The 20624-nt window shown below is 52.4% G+C and overlaps 1 long non-coding RNA gene across 3 annotated transcripts; it reads right to left on the bottom strand.

Annotated features, from left to right (window-relative positions):
* Window positions 1-583: 583 nt before the first annotated feature.
* LOC113998108 lies at window positions 584-20073 on the bottom strand. Of its 3 annotated transcripts, none has more exons than XR_005564463.1 (7): window positions 19804-20073; window positions 18618-18730; window positions 18376-18500; window positions 15575-15868; window positions 12402-12660; window positions 3184-3362; window positions 584-1763 (listed from the first exon to the last, which is right to left on the bottom strand). It is a non-coding gene; the product is annotated as an uncharacterized LOC113998108 (long non-coding RNA). The 3 variants fall into 3 exon arrangements; XR_005564464.1 differs by having other exon boundaries at window positions 19414-20073; XR_005564465.1 differs by lacking the exons at window positions 18376-18500; window positions 18618-18730; window positions 19804-20073 and adding an exon at window positions 16886-18361.
* Window positions 20074-20624: the final 551 nt, after the last annotated feature.

Raw genomic sequence — 20624 nt, forward strand, 5'->3', positions numbered from 1 at the left:
CAGGGCCCTTGGCCAGGGTGATCCTTCCTCAGCCCTGAACCACCCGCCCCAGGGGTGGTTCCTGTGTGGTGCTTGAGCACTGTCTGGACAGGGCACTGTCAATGCACCTGTCAGAGACTGAAATGTTTGATGATTTATGCATTCTAGGAGACTTTTGCAGGCTTTTGACTTGCATTATACCTCTGATGAGCAATCCGGCCCCTCCCTCCCTCCAGTGCTGAAGATGTGAAGCCCTGAAAAAGCAAGAGCTGAGTTCGCAGGCTTTTGACGTTTGATGGGCAATTGAAGGGGCAGGACCTCTGATGGCCCATAGGAGTCCATCCTCCCCTCTGGCAGTCGGGAAAAGGGCGGGAACCAGGCCAGACACAGCAGCTCTTGCGCAGGGCCCAGGGAGAGATTGGAGGCTCGAGGCATGGCCCGTGACACTGACCATGGATATAATAACTCATAACTTCTTGGAGTGTGGGGGCTTCCCTCTTTCACCTCCGGCGGATCAAGGCCACCACTTCAACTGACATGGAAGCTGCAACTACCAAGTTTCATCGCTGGACCCCGTGGGCGGTGACTATATACATCTGTCCATTCTCAGCTTTTCTTTCCCTTACTCTTATCTTGCTTTTCTCTCCCCTATGCATTTTCTCCCCCCCCCCAAAGGTCATCTCTATGTCACATTGTTATATGACAGCACCTAAAATTCTAGCATACCTGTTGATGCAAAATTGTCCCCTATGCATTTTCTATCTCTATGCCACATTGTTATATGACAACACAGAAATGCTAGCATGCCTGTTGATAGAGAATTGTTAAAATAAACCTTGCCAGTATATGTTTTCAGACACCAATTATTCAGTGTCGTTTCACTCTAATCCACCCCAAGGGAATTATTGATAAAACCTGGGTTACCCCCCTCCCTTTTTCTGGGGCGGGTCGTAACAGCACCTCAGGGAGCAGAGGATGCCCTGCCATGTCCCCAACAAGCAGAAGGTTGTGGCGCGGCAGAACAGCGTCTCCTGGAAGCGTCTGCTGTGGGCTGAGCTCTGCACAGCGCTTCAAGAGCTGCCTGGCCCGTGCCTTGCAGAGCAGCTGGGACTGGTCCTGCTGCCTGTCTGTGGCCAGCAGGGCCTTTCCCACGAGGAGGGGCTGTGGCGAGCGGGGGCCCTGCCTCAGCCCCCACTGCAGCCGCTGCGCCTGCAGAGCCCCCGCTTTCGTTTCCGGACACCGTGAGCCCGGAGCACAAGTCGTGTTTGCCTGTCCCTCTGGGGCAGCATCCTCCCTGCAAAGCCCTCCTGCCCCTTGGCCCCCACCCTACTCTGCATCCACAGGACTCCAAGAGCCCCAATATCTGCAGGAGTTGCTTAATCTCCAAATGTGCAGAAAGGAAAAGGATATGCACAGTGTGCTCCTTCCTCCCTTTCCCTTGAACTCGGCACAACCGCCCCTCCATCCTCAGCATGCAGGCAAGCCACATGGGTCCGGCAGGAACAGGAGCAGTGGCGTTTCTTTCCAAGGAGCTCAGAAACGACCCAACCGTCTTTGAAGCCCTTAAGAGTTGGGGGTCACAAGCTGGCTTTCCATTACCTGCAGCTCCTTGGGCAGGCAGTGGGTGGAGCTCAGCTACAGCCCATGGGTTGTCGTGGTAACCACCAATTCGGCCCTTCCTCAGCATCTCCGGTGGCAGGGCGGTTCCTCTGCTTTCAGCACGGCCAGCACCAGCTCGCGCTGCTTTGGCTGCAACAGGCTCTTCAGCTGGTCCGCCTCCTCCGCTGCAAAGGACGAGAGAGAGCACAAGAGCTGCCCTGAGGAACAGCCCAGCGTGGGCTGCTCTGCTCCCGGGGCAGCACTGCAGGGCACCCAGAGAGCGCCCTGCTGGCCTCCAGAGCAGGGCCACACAGAGCCAAACCAGTTCCTCCACCCAGCAGGCGCACAAGCAAAGTCACTGGCACCATTCTGGACACTTGGTCTCCTCAGAGCACCGACGGCGAGGGAAAAAGACATTTGGTTCACTGTCCCAAGTACGGAAACAAACAAAAGCACAACACCAGACTGAATTCACCTGCAGAAGCCCAAATTCACCGAATGCCTGCCAAATTCATCAGGAAGACACTCACTCAACCACAAGACATCATTTCAAACTCTGGATTTAAGCCCTAAGAAGCCAGTGACAAAGCACTCAAGCTGTTTCATTAAACACAGACTGGGAGGGCTTTTTAGGGTCTATTACAAACAATTGTCATCAGCTGCTCCCACTGCCAGAACTGTTCTAGTATAGAACAAAAGTTTGAGAAATCAGTAAGAATTCCAGCGAGTACCAAGACTAGACCTCTTGGAGATGGTGCAGGGAAAGAGATTCACATGCTCCCAGGTCTTTAAGATCCAAGATCTTAAAGGCATCCTTCTATGCCTTTAAACTGATGTTAATTTTGTGCAGTAGAACCCGAACAGAAAATAGATTCTCCCCACAGAGAACCACCTTTGCTTTATCTGTAAAGCCCAATGCTTCCTACTAAAACAATGTATTTATATTTTCCCTTAACAAACCAATATATTTTCATTTGACTCAGGCTGGCAACAACAAGTTCTTCTCAATATGTATACAGAGAGGATGAAAAGGTAGGCAGAAGAATATGTGTCGATATTAAGTCTGAAATAAATGTTTCACATTGCATCAATGTGCTGACCTACAAGCACACAAGTAGGACTGTAGCAAGCCAGACCCTGGTCAGATTGGCATCACTAACAAGGAAATATGCTGCCAATGTGGCCATTAAATTACTTCTTGCATAAAAGGCAACATGGGTATCAGGCTAAGCTTTGCTATAGGCCAAGAAAATAACACTCTAAATGTGTAGGGTATTGACACGGAGGATGGAAAAAGTTACTATGGTACACAAAGATACTCAAGGAAGGAAAAAAGCCTATACTGTGATTAAAGAGCAGACATGCTAGGCTCCAAATATAGGGTGCTTTCATGGCCTATTTTAAAATACAGTAAGAAAGCATATTTTGTTCAAGGTAATTCGTGAGTGTTCTTGGTGAACACAAGATGTGAAATGGTTCCAATTAACATTGCCCAGAATACTGTAAATAACTCCTGTGAATCACTGAAATCACCCAAAATTTCAGAGTTCCATGAACTGTATTTCATGAAAAATCATGGGCTACTTTCCCCGAGCAGCAACTCACCTAATTTCCCAATGCTGAGTCTTTTCTGCTCCACCTAGCCTTTCAGGGCTGTCACTTTCTAAAGTTTGGCTTCTTGATTTGCAGCAATTTCCTTTAATCACTTCGGTTTCTCCGGGTCAGCAGTTTTGCCGTTGCTGTTGCTGCTCTTGCTGCTTCGGGAACTTCAGACTTCGTGGTTCCTGCGGTCCAGACGAGGGTTTCTTAAGTTATTGTTTTAAATGAACCCATGGTAAGGCAGTGACAGAAACGACCAATCCCAAAACTTCAAATCGATCACCACAGCAGTTCGGAGCAGCTTGAGCCCAGTCTCCTGCCTTCCCAGGGCTGGGCTCTTCTCTCTGCGGGGCATCCGCCAGCCGGCCAGGGACACTTTTGCTCGGCAAGGCAGCAGAGAGGGACAGACCTGCAGTGGGCTGGGCCAGCACCACCCCCAGCCCCGCAGTTGCCCAGTCCTGCGGCCGGAGCGGCCCCACAGCCCCCTCCGGGCACAGCCCAGCTCGGGGCTGCCGCCTGGGGCTGCAGGGCCGCTGCCACTGCCCACCCTCCTCCCGCCAGAGGAGCTCCCGGCACAGTTCGGCAGCCTAGGCGTACCACTCAGGAGCTCCCTTTGGATTGTCATGGATTTTCTTTTTTAGTATATTTTGGGGTTGTTTTTTACTTTATTTTAGTTTTCATTTTAGAAAGCCCACCAGAACTCATAGAGGTGGCACAAAGGCTGCCGGGATACACTGAGGCGGCGCAAAGGCTGCCGTGCGCCAGATCCAGACTGAGCACCGGCAGTCGGGTCACGCTTCAAGGCTTCACCAAGGCTCTGGCAGTACTTACAGAGCCTGAAGGCTCATGGTGTGACCTGGCACTCACTTGGTGTCTATGAAAACCATTCTGCTACTATGGAATGTTTTTTCCTAGAAAACACACGCATTACTCAAGTTACACATCTAACCAAAATGCAGCAAATGGTCTCCAATCCCACCAATTGTCTTCTTGCTGTCACCACATCCTTAGCCTTAGAATGCAAGGGGAAGTCTACAGCTGCTGGAGCAGTTCCTGGGAATGCAATGAAACGCCCTTTCCTTGGACTGCACAAGGGCAAGTGCTGAGGGCACCACACAGCTCCTGCCCAAACCCCCGCAGCACAACCCCCAGCAGATCCCGGTGTTCCACCAGGTGAACACAGGCAGTGCCATCTCCACTCCCGATACACGGCCCTGCTTGAGCCAGCGACGCGTGGCCTCGTCGCGTCCTGTCCTCCCACGCACCGTGGAGTCCAGCCTGGCTGGCTCCTGCCAGACTGACTGCTGCCAAAAAATCAATATATATGCCACAGGCAGCACTCCTGCTCCCTGCGTTAAGGAGAATCACCTGACCACTTGAGTCCTAAGTGCAAAATGAAAGAGCTCTGTGGTCAGAACAATCGATCTGGACAGCAATTCTCTAACCATATGCCACTCATCACCAAAGACGGTCAGAAAAGAGCCCTGATTGTGGGCACATGCTCCCATCCCCATGCATGAGGAAAGCAGCCACCGGTCACCATCCACTCCCTTCCTCAGATGCCAAAATACACTCATCGGGAAAAGCATTACTAAGCAGAAGGCTGTTGAATTTATAGTGTGCCTTACTTCCTCTGGGGGGGTCTTCAGAAGAGGCCTGCCCAAAGGTAACAGCTCGAAAAGCAGGGTAAAAATCAGCACGCAACTTTCACGGCAGTAACGAAAGCAAAACTTCAGGGAATGGCAGATGAAAAAGGAAGAGGCTACCAAAACAAATTGGCAGAGGAAAAGAACCGCACATAATCCATAACTGGTATCAAGTCAAAGCAAATGCATTTATTCCCAACCTTGTTACTCAGGCAATAATGATGAAATACACTTGAGAAGCAGTTTCTCAGGAGCAACTTCCACAGCATGATGGCAAACTTGGAGAGGAAAAAAGTCAAAGGGAAAAAAAAAACCTCTTGCAGGCCGGCAGCCTGCTTTGGGGCAGATAAACCCTGACTTGGGAGGGGTTGGAGCAATCGATGGAAACCTCCAGATAGGTCTAATGGGGGCATAGGAACCAAGTGACACTGACAAGGCAAGGATGGCACAACTTGGTGAGGATGTGGCCCAGGTGGGTGCCAGCTCCCGCATGACACGTGTGCCAACATACCATCCTACCCTCTCAACACGGAACGCTGAAAGCCCTGCCAGCCTCGAGCACATCTGCACTCACACCACATCCAAGATTTGTGCAGCCAAGACACCAAAAGCATTTAAGCAAAGTAGCCTTGGCAGACGTTCAGCTGCTGCCAGTGTGTCTGTGAAAGCCACTTCCACACCACAACAGAGCCCTCACAGGACCTCATTCCCAACCTGCCCCTCACTGGGTTGGAGGGGGCTGGGCAGAAAATCCTGTCTAGTCTCTGGCGTGGGCTGGGGGTTCTCTGGTTCTCCCTCGGCTTCGGCACAGGGAAATACTGCAGCTCAGAACAACTGCCTGGCACAGGACTGTAAACCTTGAGGTACTGCAGAGGAGGAAAGCTGCTTTGCTTTTCACTTCATACACAACACCCCAAGTTTGGCGCTCTGGGGACGTGTGCTCGTGTGGCACCTTCGCGGGAAGAAGCTGGAAGAAGGTGCAGACACTGGAGCATCCCTGCCTTAGGCAAAGCTACTCCAAAAGAAAACTGATATCCAATTCTTTGGAAACCATTTCTCTTTTGTAGCTATTTAGCTCATCTTAGATAGAGTTTGCACTTTGTTAATAACTATCTTGTCCAAAAAAAACCTGGTCCAGCAGATTATGAACTGCAGGGACCCAATGGCAAATCAGACTCTGGTTTCATTTCCTTGAGGATTCATAACAAAATAACAAGTCACCCCTCTAGAAAGGAAATGCTTAAACATATTTCATTTAGTTATCACAGATATTTTCCCCAAACTATCCACAATCTGTACAGAAAAAAAAAAAAGGTAAAAAAACTAATTAATTCTTAAGCAGGGAATATTGATTATGGCAGCACACTTCCAGGTGGACAAGCATTTCTGCCAGTCTAACAAATCCACTGTCTAGAGTACAAAGCCACCCAAACACATATGGGTCTCTTGAAAGACATTCTTAATATTGTCTTGTGTTAAGAATGTTAAGGACGTTACACTTGCAATTATCAAAAACTGCTCAGTGTCGCTTCTTCAGGGACGACTTTCACACACAGTGAACTCAATGGTCCCCAGAGAGAAACGCACATGTGATACAAATACCTATTGTTCAGCTACTAAGCTTTTCCAGACTGCCTGGGCAGTCAAGGCTGGAAATCCTCACTTATGCTTTCCACGTCACATCTGGATTTGCTGGGAAGCAAACACACACACACACACACACACACTCATTTCTGCTCCTCACTGCATCACTTAGAAATAAATTAAAAACCAAGGGAAAAAACATATACCACAAAATAAAGAGCTCAGTGCAGCACCATCTTAAACTTCTGCCCAGTGCCGGACAGAAAGAGGGAGAAAACTTGTTCTCCCATTTTTCCCAATTCTGGACTAAGCAGGTTTGAAACAGACAATCTTGTCCTCACCTGCAGCCATGGGGGCTTCCCTCCTTCCTTCAGCCTTGCCCCGACTTCTGAAGGACCAGAGGCACCACACAACCCCAAACCACCAGGATTCACACCCAGTACTAGGATGTGTACTAGTACACCTTCATGTTCTATCTTCAGCCATACAAACTGGAGATGCTTTTGCTTTTCTGGCAGATTTAGCAAATTTCATTTACATTTATCGAGGCAACAGACATTGTGGATGGTACACAGCTGGCAGAAGTCTGAAGAGGGAAACAAAAATTCATTGGTTTCTTGCTTGTGGTGACCTAAACCTCTCCTAGGCCCATGCTCAAGAAAGGAAGGTGTTGCTTTACCTGTCTGAGAGGCTTATGCTGCAGACATCACTTGGCACACTGCTGTCACTGAACTGATCTCTACAGTCTCAGATTGCCTTCTGTGTCTTTTCCACTGGAGTGTGCAGCCATCACAAGTTCAGGAAAAGCCCAGGAAGCACTTAAGTGTCTACCACTGTCCAAGGAATCCCTAAGCAGCCCACGGACACCTACCCTACCCCACTCGACTTGGGGCTAACGAAACCAAAATAAGGACAGTCAATGAACTGTCAGCAGTTATTTGCTCCTTAGCAGAACATATCAGAAAAATGTGGTAGCATGGCTACGTGGCCATTTGCACACTGAGAGAGTTGCTATTTGCACAAAAGAAAGACTGGAGGTAGGTGAGAGAGGTTTTATTTCCCCAAAGAGGGACTGAGTTGCTAAAAGTGTGGAAAACACTAACTGAGAGGCAGACACAGAGGCAGGACAACAGAAAACATGGCACAAAGCTTTAAGCATCAGAACAAAACGGTCCAGGATTATCAGCACCGAGCACTGATGTTACCAACTGGCACAATTCTCCAGCTGAACCAACTAATTTACCTCCTGGCATCTTCCACAAAGCATCCTATTAACTAGTGTACCAAAACATCTGCTTCTGTGTGGTTTGTAAACAGAACATGTTTTCATTGGACCTGATTGCTTTTCTAAGAAAAAAAATCTTGTACAGGTAAAAACCCATCCAGTAGCCAGGTGTTTCAGAGCCCACAGCTCCCAGGTAAAGGAGCAGAGGAGCAGCAGCACAGAAGGATCCAAAGGTGCCCAAGGGAGGTTCAAGTTGACTGTGTTCGGTAAGAATATTTGAAAACAAGCTGCTCTGCAGCTGTCTCAAGCCTGGAGCTCACAGAAAGGAAACGAGCTCCCCCTCCTGCTTCATTTCATACCTTCTCTGATCAAGGCAGAATCACACAGTGCAAAAGGGAAGAGAGCAGATGGTAACACCAGTCCAATGTCCCCCCAATGGCCAGCACCAGGGCTCATTCCCTCCTCTGGTTGATGGAACCGAGAGCCAGGTTCTGCTCGTCCCGCTCAGCAGATGCGACAGCCGGGATGCGGAGCCTTGGTGGGGGCAACATGTGCTGGTGACACCGGGTATGGCACCAAACCCTGAGGCGCAGAGATAGCGGATCCCTCAACCTAAACAGCCTCCCCGTGCCACTCGCTGCCCCTCTGCCACTGCAGGCTCCACTGGACACACACTGCTCAGCATTGAGTCACGGAATGCTTTGGGCTGGAAGGGCCCTCAGGAACCCCCCGTGCAGTCACAGAAACCACGCCAGTGACCAGGGCAGTACCAAAGGCACCTGTTCAAGGTGGGCAGCAGGGGAGCAGGACTGCAAATGGAAGGGACAGCAGAAGGCAAAACCAGAAAGAAAAACCAACCACGAGCTCATTTAGAGATGGCCTAATAATAATAATAACAATAATAAATACATGATTTCCAATTTGCCTCTGTCAGGGAAAATAAAACAGAACTCTGCCTCAAGTCCCTTCATTTCAGATCCCAAAGAAACACATGGACATCCCTGTCCTAGTTAGGACAACTGAGACCAGTTCATCAGGGTATGGGTGTAACCCAAAACTGTGTATTCTATAGCCTTCCATGCCATTTCCCAGAAACTGTTATCAATGAACCATTTACACCATCTGCCCATAGAGCCTGACTCCTCAGGCTATAAACTAGGTGTTAAGAGGCCTGTGAGATAGGAGGATGCTCCTGTCCTCACACCCTTTGTGGAACTCCCCGCCCTGAGGGAAGTGCTGAGCATTCCTGCCTGAACTGCAGGATATATAATCTTGGAGTCTTGGAACATTTTTAACCACTCTGTGGGATCCAGAGAAGGACTGCGGCTCATCGCTCTCAAACAGACTTGGATCACCACCCTATACTGGACTCCAATCACCACTTTGACCAGACTGCAACAGCTCTCCCCCCAGCATCTCACTGCAATCACCACTTTTGACTAGACTGCAACCGCTCTCCCACCAGCAGGTTCTTCCCCTCTCCCTTTACTTTGGACTCAAGCGGGGCCCAAGGAACACCACGTTGTTCATGCCCCAGGGTACTGGGTTATACATTTGGGTTTTGTGGGTTAAGACCAATTGTTTGTTTGTATGATTGTACTTACTGTATTATTTTAGTAAATTGTTATTCTGACTTATAATCTCTCCTTTGAGTTGAGTTCATTTCCCCTGCTGGTTAACTCTTAAACCAGCACAATCCCTGTCACAATGAACAGACGGCATGTTGTGCTTCTGGCTGTCTCTCAAATTCTGCAGTTCATTGGGTTTTATTATCTCATTTCTTTGTTCTTAGCCAAAAGAAGCCCAAAACAAACTATCTGATGGGCCCCCCCCTTTTTTTTTTTTACCGGGGGAAAACACAAAGTATTTTTAAAGGAACTACTCTTATTTCTGTTTATTTTCCCTATCAACCTACCCTTGACATCAGACATGACACTAATGCCAGAAAAGTTTCAGTCTGCTTCACCAAGAGTCCCAAAGGGAAAAGAAAAGCACTGCCTCCAGCCCTCTCAAAGTCACTGCCCTCAACATGTGCTCATTTTCACCATTTGCAAAGGAAGTGCCACCATTTCTCTCAAGCCCATGCCTTACCTGGTAACACTATTCAACTGAGCAACAGCCATTCCAAAGGCAGAGGTGAAGGATGCAGAGGAACTCACAAAACCAGGGGAGAGAAACTATTGGCGCTGTGGTCCAAAGCAGCTTTGCAAGATGTGCAATGCTCTAGTAGTTTGAACCAGGTTTTCCCCCTGAAGCTAAGAAAATGGTAAAACCCCAGGGGGTGGTGACCCCTGGAAGTTTTGAAGTTTTGTCCAATCTGCGCTCCTGCGAGATGTAAACATACCACAGGCAAACGGAACAGAAGGTGAGTTGTAGTTTGGTTGTAGAAGTGGTAGCCATGTTCTGAGGCCACGAGGAGCAGAGGGCAGAAGCCCCTTGGGGGGGGCTTTGGCCCCCAAGCCCCCAGCGGGGGCCTGCGGGGACCTGGAACAGCATAAAGCTGGGCTAGTTGCTTGCAGGTGAGAGCTAAGAAAGTTTTCTCCACTGTGAGTGAGCAGAGACAGAGCGGCAGCAGAAGCAGCGTCCAGAGACTATGGCTAAGAGCCAGGACAGATAAGAACTGAACCAAACAGCAAACGGCATGCACCGCAGAGAGGACTCCTGGAAGGAGAGCCGAGAAAAGAGAGTCAGCAGCAGAGCTACAAAGTTTTGGGGGTAAGAACTGAACCAGACCCCCCAAACTCCTTGGAGACCCCTCACGTCCTAGAAGGGAGGGGTGAAGTGCGACATGCACTGCAGAGAGGAGCTGAAAAGCTCAGAGCGTCCTGGGAAGCTGGACCGGGACGGAGAGGAATGCAGAGGGGGGTGACCTTGGCCTTCCACCCCCCCCCTCGCCACTGCTGCCAAGGTGGCAGCCTGAGACAGAGCACAGGAGCTCTGGTAGAACTCTTGAGGCAAAGGCTTGCAACTGAATGCTGCCCAAGATGTTCTGACTCCGGGGTGAACGCCCCTGAGGAAGGGACATATCACGAAGATGCCCCTGCATTTTGTGATATGCCTGTGGTGAAGCGAGTTTAGTCCCTGCTGGCAGTCCACAGGTGAGACCTTCGCTTGGAGTCGAAGGAGAGCCAAGAGGGGTGAAAGGAGACCCCCTTGTGTCTTGAAGACCCTTCGTTTGGAGACGACGGGCCAAGGGGCTTGGAGATCCCCTTGTGTGTATTGAAAGAAATCCAGCTATCAGCTGCATGCATGTGAAGAGGACAGATGACTGCTGCCGTAGAGAAACTGCTCAGAGACTAGAAGGGATCTGTCCTTCTTCCCTCCTGGACTTTTATTTGGAGGGGAGAAGAGATCTGATCCATTGTAAATACTTATATCATGGTAGAGATACTTGTGATCGTGTGTATAATGTATTATAATATTTATTTGTACAGTCATTGTAATATATTCCTTTTCCCCCACTTTGAGTCTGGTGTTTTGTCTGAAAAAAAATCATCCCACATTAGGTTGAGATGTGGGAGGGGGCTTAGACTAGGGAATTAGAATTTTGGGGATCTTAAACCATGACAAATGCGTAGCTACTCTGCAGCTAATTGTGCAAATATTGGTCAAGAGGAGCCTTCCTGCACACAAAGGAGGAGACTCAGCTCTTGAGCAAACCCTGCAACATTGAAACCACAACTACAAAACCAGAGAAGCATCCTAAGAATGACCCTTGTCTTTGTGTTTACCTTTACTCCTGCCCTAACTCACCTCCTGAGCCCTGCCTTGCTGATTGGTTCCCACAGACGAACCCCACAAAGAAAACGGGAATTAGGGAAGCCTACAGTAAATGCAGCAGCTACACCCAACAGCCACTGGCTCACCCAGGAGCCCAAAGGCAGCCCAGGCATTTCAGTGTTTTTTGGCAATTAGAGCTTGAAGCTGCTGCTGTGCAAGAGCCAAGGAGAGCACAACTGCTCAGGGCAAGGCACATGGGGAGCAGGTCTGGCTGTGGGAACCCACCGGGATGAGTATCAGCCACACACAGATATTGCCCAAACCATTAAACAGAAGTTTATGTTCCAAAGATAACACAAGAAGTCACTTACCAGCTGACTAATCTGTGTCTGTCCTAGTTAGAACAGCTGGGACCAGTTCATCACTGTATGGGTGTAACCCAAAACTGTGTATTCTATAGCCTTCCATGCTCTTTTCCCAGAAACTGTTATCAATAGGCCATTTACACCACCTGCCCAGAGCACGCCTGACCTCTTAGGCTATAAGCTGGGTGTTAAGAGGCCTGCGATATAGGAGGATGCTCCTGTCCTCACAGCCATTGTGGAACTCCCTGCCCTGAGGCAGGTACTGGGCATTCCTGCCTGAACCTGAGAATATATATAATCTTGGAGTCTTGGGACTTTTTTACCACTCGTGGGATCCAGAGAAGGACTGTGACCACCACTCTCGACCGGACTGCAACAGCACTCTCACCAACAGGTTTTCCCTCTCCTTTTACTTTGGACTCAGGGGGCCCAAAGAACACCACTCTGTTCACGCCCCAGGGTGCTGGGTTATACGTTTGGGTTTTGTGGGTTAAAACCAATTGTTTGTCTGTATAATTGTATTTACTGTATTTTTTAATTGTTATTCTGATTTATAATCTCTCTTTTGAGTTGGGTTCATTTCCCCTGCCGGTTTACCTTTAAACCAGCACAGTGTCAGGACTCAACCCCTCCCTGGATGAACTACCCAAGCCCTGGGTCCCAGCAGTGGCCCAAAAGACTCACATTGTTTTCCTTCACTGAGGAGATCACTGGGGGTGGGAAACAGCCCTCTCAAGCCCTTTCCATGGGACGGCAGTGTCACAGCAGCAGGCGGGGGATGGAGAGGAGCAGCAAAGCAGAAATCCCAAAGGCATCTGCCCAAGGAGTTTTCCGTCTCATGAAGAAACCATCAAGGCAGTCGCAATTGCAGGGAGCTGGAAGGAACTGATCTTTCAGGTCCCTTCCAAACCAAAGCATTCTGGGACTCTATTAACACTTAATCCTAAAAAAAAAAAAAAAAAAAAGAAAAGAAAAAAGTCAGCTTATGCCTGAGCTAGAAGTTTGAAAGAGGATTGTACATGAAATACAGCAATAGCTGAACAACACAGCACACATGTCCTCGGCCCACAAACACTACCAAAGGTGTGTGATACATGCTGGCAAATTATTTCATGATAATCTCACTATGGCACAAACAGGAAAAAGCACCACAGAACAATGAGGCTGCTCAGTGTTTTTAGTGGTCACCAACCACGTTGACAAAATCAGTGTTCTAAAAATATTTTTAGCTCCTTGTACCAAAGCACAAAAAAAAAAAAGAAAAAAAAAAGTTCCTTATTTATGGTAGTCGTTAATTTATTTTTCTCAAGAGGCCAGAAAAATACACAGCTAAATGTTTTAAGATGTACAGGCCCGTGAAACTGAGGGGGAAAGGGGCAAGAATAAAAAAGCAGGGGGAACCAGCCAGGAGATGGGAGAAAGTTTTACAGCAAAGCATGGAATTCTCAGGGCAGAGTGACTTTTCATGGCAAGCACACGCTACAACAAGTGTGAGAAGACAGAAATGTAAAAACAAAAGCCTAAATCCCAAAACTGCATAGGCACTGCTTGAACTGCCCTTCTCAGAGACTTTTGGGGAGCACATCAGCTCTCCCCTCAAAGCCTTTTGGAAACGGAACTAAAACATCCCGCATAAAGAACCATTTACCTTGTAACAACGTCCACAGTTACACATTGCACATACAGGACCAGGTCTCTTATAACAACATCCACAACAAAACATGCCACCAGGTCCCTTGTAACAGCGAAACACTTTCCCTTGTCACGTGCCCCCCCCTTTTCCATGCCTGTGTTCCCATCTGTACCCATCGACGCCAGGAGCCCGAAGCGTTGGAAAACACACATTCCCAGGCTGCAGCTCCCAAGGGATGACGCAGCTATTCAAGCGCACGCCTGCGAGCAGGGGAGCACTTACCTGGGGGGCCGCCGGCCCCTCCACCTCTCCCCCCTGCGGCAGCGCGGCCCCTGACCGCGGATGCCCAGCTCCCCTGGCCGCGCTCCGCCACAAGGAACGGACGGGCAGGATCTGGCAGTGCCGGGACGCCAGGCACGTGCACCCGGGCACCGGCAGCAGCGGGTGCCGGTTCTCCCCGGCAGGCCGCGAGGCGGAGGGTGAGGGATTCCCTCCACCAGGCGCAGCCAAGAAATCCGCCCGCCGCTCCCCCTCTCCCAGCCTCTGAGAGGTGGAGGTTCTCTGGGAGCACACGTGGAAGCGATGCCGCCTGCCCTCCGAGTGTGGGACAGCACACCTGCCGTGACTCCCCTCTCTCCAAAGAGCTTCCACCGAGCAATCACTGGAAAGACCCAAATTCCAGGATTTGAGGCTCTTTGAATGTTGCTGTGATGCACCTCGTTCAACCAGACATATCCCTGTGAACGATTCAGCCCCAAAATCTCCCTCCCTTTTTGGGTTGAAAACCGGTCCAGCAGCAGCAGCAGCAGGAGGCTGCCCTTGCCCGTGCGAGCCACCTCGCCCTGTCCTGAGCTGAGCTCACACCTCCAGAGAGGTGTCTGTGCCACATTTGTATCTCTGCAGAGGCTTCAACAACCAACAGCACAGAAAACAGAGCTGCCCGCGGGAGAGGCTGGCTGGGGCAGCTGATCCCTGGCTCGGCGGCGCTTCTCGTGCCGACCTAGACGTGACTGCCGCCGCGCCCACTCCAGTGCACCTCCCTACTTTACTGCCAGCCGCTGCTGACGGAGCGCAGCCCTGCACGGGGGCTTTGTCCGCAAGCTCTGTGCTACCTCCTTCCCACCTGGGGACAGGAGAAGCCGCAGGACGGGTCATTCCCCGAGAGGGGAGTTACCGACGAGCCCCCGCACGGAACGGGCACTGAGCGCTCCACAGTGAGCCCTGCCACCTCCGGGAGCCGAGCCGAGCCGAGCCCCAACCAGCCACTGCAGCCCCCCGGACGCCCGCACACCGCCGGCTACTGCCGGTCCCGCGGCGTCCTCTGCAACCCCCGCGACCGCCACTTCGCCACAGAGCGGCGCGTGCTCAAAGCGGGCGCAGAAGGCGCGCGCGCGCAACGGGCGCGCGGTAAGAGGCGCTGGGAGAGGAGCCGGCGCCAGCCGGCAGCTCTTGGCTCTGAGCTGTTTTGGGTGCGGGTTTTGGGGCACTGCGCACACCCTCCCTTGGTAACAGCCCTGCCCCAGTTCGCTGCACCCAGCTGCACTCCCCGCACCTCTTGCTCAGCTCCGCGGGAATTTGTGCCTCCTCTGAAGGTGGCAAATGTCTCCAAAACGAGTCGGGAAGCCACTCCCCGTCTTTCTTTTCCAGCCTTTTCTGCCCAGCACCGCAGTGGTCGAAAAGGAAACCAAAAACGCGGGAAAAAAACACCCCAAAATCGCACGGTGCCAACTCCCAGCTCCTCCCACTAAGCCCCGAGAACTGCAGCCCCTGGGCCCCGCCGCGGCTTCCCCGCCGTCACCCGACACCTCCCGCACGTCCCGCCCCGCAACGCCGCTCCCGCTGCCGCCCTCGAACACAAGGAACAACCCCCCTTGCCCCCAGCACAGGCCGGTCCCTCCCTGGCAGCCTCGGCAGTGCCGGAAGGGCCGGGAGCGGCCGCAGCCCCCAACGACGGGCGGGGCGCGCCGGGAGGGGCCGCGCGGGGCGGGGGCGGGTCCCGCGGCTGCGACCCCGCGGGGAAGGGACCCCCGGGCCGGCCCCGTCCGGCACCGCCCCTCGCCCACAGTTTTAACATTATAGAGCCAAGATTTAATCCAGAGCATCAGAAGCTCCCAAGTGCGGGGGATTTCCATAGACTTGTTACTTTTCTCTTTTTAATGACTGCGTTGCCAAAGTTAGGGAAATACAATCAGCATTCCCTTAACACCATCACTTCCATACCCACCTGCGATCAGGGGCCGATGAGCAACAGCCTGCGCTGGACGGGCTGCAGGGATGGTGTGAAGGCCACTGTTCCCCAGGTCTGAAGGACTCTGGCCATGATCCCCGGCCCGTGGACAGAAAGCCCAGAGCCAACAGGAACTCCAGTCAGCTGCAGGCAGATGTTACTCCTTCCCAGTTTGCCGGGGGTGGGGGCAAAGGTGCTCTTCCCTGTCCAGCAGTGGCAGTCATCCCCTGGGCAGAGCCCACCCTGATCCTCAGCCTAGTGGGAGGACATCCCCTTGTCACAGCCCACTTCCTGCAGAGAAAAAAGGGAAATATCGCACATCATGAAGACATTCTTCCCTAGGAAGGTGGGGAGGCCCTGGCACAGCTTGCACAGAGAAGCTCTGGCTGCCCCATCCCTGGAAGTGTCCAAGGCCAGGCTGGACAGTCTAGTGGAAGGTGTCCCTGCCCATGGCAAGGGGTGGAAGGAGATGATCCCCAAGGTCCCTTCCAACCCAAACCACTCCAGGATGCCAGGATGATTCCACACTCTCTCCCTGCATTTATTTTGTGTCATTTCCTCTCAAAAACAAAATCTCCAAATTAGTTGTTTTGGCCATAATTTTAAAATCATTCCAGGAATAAAAAGGACTGTAAAACATACAGAATTCATTCCCATCAAATCATTATTAATTGGAACACTACTCCCTCATCGCTGTCCTTATTTTCCTTGGCTGGAAAACCTGATGATCCCCACTGGCTATTTTTAGGGTGGTTTTCTTTCTCCCAGCTGAAACCTCCTGGGATATTCAGGGCTTATTTGGAGGTAAGCCCCTCTGAGGTATTTCCTCTCGTGCCAATTCTGTGGAATGAGGTAAATAAAGCAAGTGAAGACTTCATTCTACCCCCTTGCTTCGCAAACACCCTCCCAGTTTGTCCTTGGCAGCTCCATCCCTGCAACACTTGCACCTGACGCTTCAGCTCCGCTGGGAAAGGGACAGCAAGTGCAGAAGGAAGTTCACTGCTGTGCAGGGGCTCCCTGGGGAACAGCACCTTCAGTGGTTTAGTCCATGGCCTTTGCTGGTGCTCTCCCTCCTGGACGCAGAGGATGACCCAGACATTGCTCTCTCCCTTGTTTCTCCCACACTTGCATACCCAGGTCTGCTCTTTTGGGCCCCCCCTCAGGGGCTGCATTTTGACAGCAGGATTCTCCCACTTTTCAGCAGACCAGGGATCATTTCCCAGGGTCCCCAGGAAATTTCTGCAGCTGACCCGTAACTAAGTGCAGAGCACAGGACACGGGAAGTACAAATTTCTCAGCACTCATCACCTGGAATTTTCCTTCTCCGCAGCACGCTCCCATTCCCGCTGTCTCTGGAGGTGCTCGCACGAGTCCTCCTTGTCCCAGCCCTGCCAAACTGACACACGCACAGGAGAAATCAACAGGTTTTACTTGCACAATTGCCGACCCTAACCCTTACCTGTCCTGCCCAGAGCTGAGGGAAATCTGACGGAATATTAATAAACCTTTGTTAAGAGCAGTCATCAACCCTGACTTTCATGCTTTGCAGGACTTTGTAGGGAATAGACCCAAATTCAAATCCTACCTCTAACTTTCCAATAGGTTTTGTCAGAGAGATTCTGGACAGCAACTCCTACGACGGAAAGAAAAAACTGCATAAGGAGTAACAGAAGGTTTGCCATGAAGAACAGAAGTTCCTGTCCTCCCTCATCAGGCTGGGACTGTAAGGCCCAGTCTTTGCCATCAAGAGACAATAGTGTTGTCATTAAGACTTAAACCTCTCCCACATGGTTATATCTCAGAACTGGGCCAGCACTGAGCTACTCCCATGTGCCTGCAGCGCTTTGGGGAAGGGCAAGGCAACCTCCCACTTATGCTTGAAAACATTCAAGAGAATTTTGGCCCAGGACAAACTCAATCACCTCCATCGCTGCTCCATCCCACATCTGGGGGAATATTCATACAGTTTAGAAATACTCCCTTTCCCTGCTTCTCAGTCCATCCTTACACATCCGTGGAACACGTTTACTTCACCCTTTGTTCCCAACAACAACTCTCCAGCTCAAATCCCAGCTCCCACAGACACAAACTAAACACACCTAAGGCAATGGTTCCATCAGCACCTGGAATTCTGAGCTCCTTGTTCCCTGCATTGCTCATCCCAACACTCACAGCAACCTCACCTCAGCCCACAGGCTCTCTGTCCTCAGAGGGAAACACAACCCAGTGGGACACAGCTCTGGCACCACATTTCCTCTCATTCCTGGTGTCCTGCAAACCCACAGGGAAATCCAATCCCTCAGACTCTGCATCCCTGGACACGAGGGTAACTGGAGTTTGACCCGGATCCTGGCGCCCTGGACAAGTGTGTTCCCACGAGCACAAGCCCGTGGCTCCATCCAGCCCATCCATCCCTCCTTTCCCTCCAGGGAGTCCCAAACCCTCCCACGGCTCCCCTGCGTCTGTCCCACGGCCCAGCCCAGCTCCAGGCTCTCCCCCAGCGCTGTGTCAACTCCATCCCTGGCAGAGCTGCAAACACTCCCCGAGCTTGGCCCCCCAGCCTCCTGAACCCCCACACCAATGCTCAGACTCACCAACAGGGACTGACCTGCCCCTCTCAGCACAGCCCAACCCCACAGCTCTATGACCCCACATTCACCTGGCCCTTTGCCCCTTCCCTTCCTCTTGACCCTTCCCAGCACACATGGCAAAGACCAGCCTGGAGTGGGAAACAGAGCCATTTCCCAGAGAGCTAATGCCAACAGCCAGGAGAAGAGAAATGTGTCCCTCTGACTTACCCCACCCCACGGGCAGGACCAGGTGCCCCCAGTGCTGGTCAGCGGGGCTGGAGCCTGTTGCCTTTGGCTGCTCACACCCCAACGCATTTGGCATCGCTGGACCCAAGTCAATGATTTTTCCTGTCCTGAAAGAGAGGAGCACAAGAAAATTACGTGCACTGCGGAAGTCAAAGACTCCTGGCTTCCACCTTTCTGTTCTGATTACTCACTAGAGGGGTTTCTTCCCTAAAACCTGCTCTTACCTATGAAAAGCTGAGCAATTCACAGAGTTGCTGTTTGTATCCCAGCTTCCCAAAGGATTTCTTTCTCCCGGCAGCAGCAGCACTTCATGCTCCACAGGAAGCCCTAAGTGAGGCTGGGAATTGACAGAGAACAAGCCAAAAGCATTAACTCAGCACCAGAACACTAAACAATAAAGCAATTTAGAGTCACCTTTGTCTCATCCCCCCACGCAGGCAGAGGCTTTGGGATTCCAGGGCAAACCCAGAGATCACCAGAGAGCAGCAGCCCCTCAGTCCCACCACGGCCTCCCCTGGGGTCCCCCGGCCGGGAACCGGCCTACCCAGCCCCTGCTGTGCTGTGCAGCACAGCACGTGGGGGGATGACTTTTGGGATCCCTCCCCGGCCACTGCAGAGCAATGCAGGCATTGGGGCCAAGACCTGCCCAGCCCCCAGGCACTGCAGACAGTTCAGCCCCAGTAGCAGTGGGATCTTCTGCCTCTTGCTCCCCTCTTATTGAGAACTGAACGGTAAGGAACAAGCTCTGAGCAGACAGTGTGGCACCAGCACTAGGCACAATCAACACCAAGCAGCTTGGCTGGGCAAAGGCTGGCAGAGGCTTGGCAGAGGCCTGGGCCTTCCTAGTCCAGGCTCTGGGCTTCCACTGCAATTATCCTGTCCTGGGAAGTGCTAAAACACAGACTGCCCAGTGAGACGTGTCCTGAAAGAGAAATCAATTCCAACTACAGAAAATCTCAGTGCCACACTTCGAAACTCTTCAGCAAGGCCCCTGGCAAAGCCAAGATGAGGTATGATTACCTGGAGTCCCAGGGAACTGAGGGGAAGCTCGGGAACGAGCAAAGAGCAAACAGCTTCGGCTGCTTCTCACTCCAGGCCCTACAGCAAGCGTAGTTTCCCTGGGATTTCATGTCCCTTGTGTCTCTTCCGAGCCCAACGGGTGAACAAACGGGTACTCCACGATACACTTCCTCTGTACCTGAGTCAGCACAGACCCCCCCCGAGGAACTGGAATCCCAGGGCACATATGAACACGGTCTTCCCGCCTGCCGCTCTCTCCGCACGTTCTCCTTCCAGCGGGATGCAGATGCGGCTCCCCAGAGGCAAGAAAACTGCCTGTTGTCCCCAGGGGACTTCTTCTGCCAGGGGAGAGGCAGAAGAGCGGCCGCGTCCCCGCCGGGCCCTGCTTACCCCAGGGCTCCTGCAGAGCCTGACGTTGTATCTGCCGCCCTGTGCCGTTTCCGGGGGGGGAACCGCCGCAGCCCCGACAGCATCGCCACGGCACCGCGGGACCGAGCGGGGCGGGAGCAGAGCGGGACGGGAAAAGGACGGGGCGGGAGAGTACGGGATAGGGGCGCCGAGCGCGGCCGCGGAGCCTCCTCAGCGTCGGGCCCGCGCTCTGCCAGGGATCTTCGCGCCTGAGCCGCGTCCCCGACTGGGGCTGCCCGAGCCGGTGCCTGCCGCCGCCCGAGAACCCGCCGCCGCCGCCCGAGAACCTGCCGCCCGCGCCCGGCGCCAGCGAGCGCCCCACCCTGTCCCCACAGTGGGAAGCACCGCGCCAAGACGGCGCTACGAGCACGGGGTGGGGTCGGGGACGGGGTGGAGCTCAGGCAAGCGGAGGCACGCCTCTCTAAGGCGAGGGGGCCTCGTCCGCCATTTTTGGTGTGGCCTTGGAGGACTTCCGGTCCGGGCAGCGACATCTTTAGTGTGGCCTTAGAGAACTTGCCAAAGAGCGCCATCTTTAGTATGGCATTGGAGGACTTCTGGTCCGGGGGGCGCCATCTTTTGTACGGCACTGGAGGACTTTCGCTCAGGGGACTGCCCTGACTTCCGGTCCCCGATTTTACCCTCAGAATGTCCCTCACTAATTTCCGCGGCTTTATCTCAAAATGTTCATTTTATTCCCCCCCCGGGAGAGACGGGAGATCATAGGTCCCGGCGAGCCCTGGGAACAGGCCAGGCCCTATCGCGGCCGCTCCTTCCCCGCTCGGTGCCGGCCCGGCCGCCCTCCC

The sequence above is a fragment of the Pipra filicauda genome, unplaced genomic scaffold (genome assembly GCF_003945595.2).
Source record: "Pipra filicauda isolate LSUMZ 115617 unplaced genomic scaffold, ASM394559v2 scaffold324_size1259732_pilon, whole genome shotgun sequence".
In the NCBI taxonomy this organism is placed as follows: Eukaryota; Metazoa; Chordata; class Aves; order Passeriformes; family Pipridae; genus Pipra; species Pipra filicauda.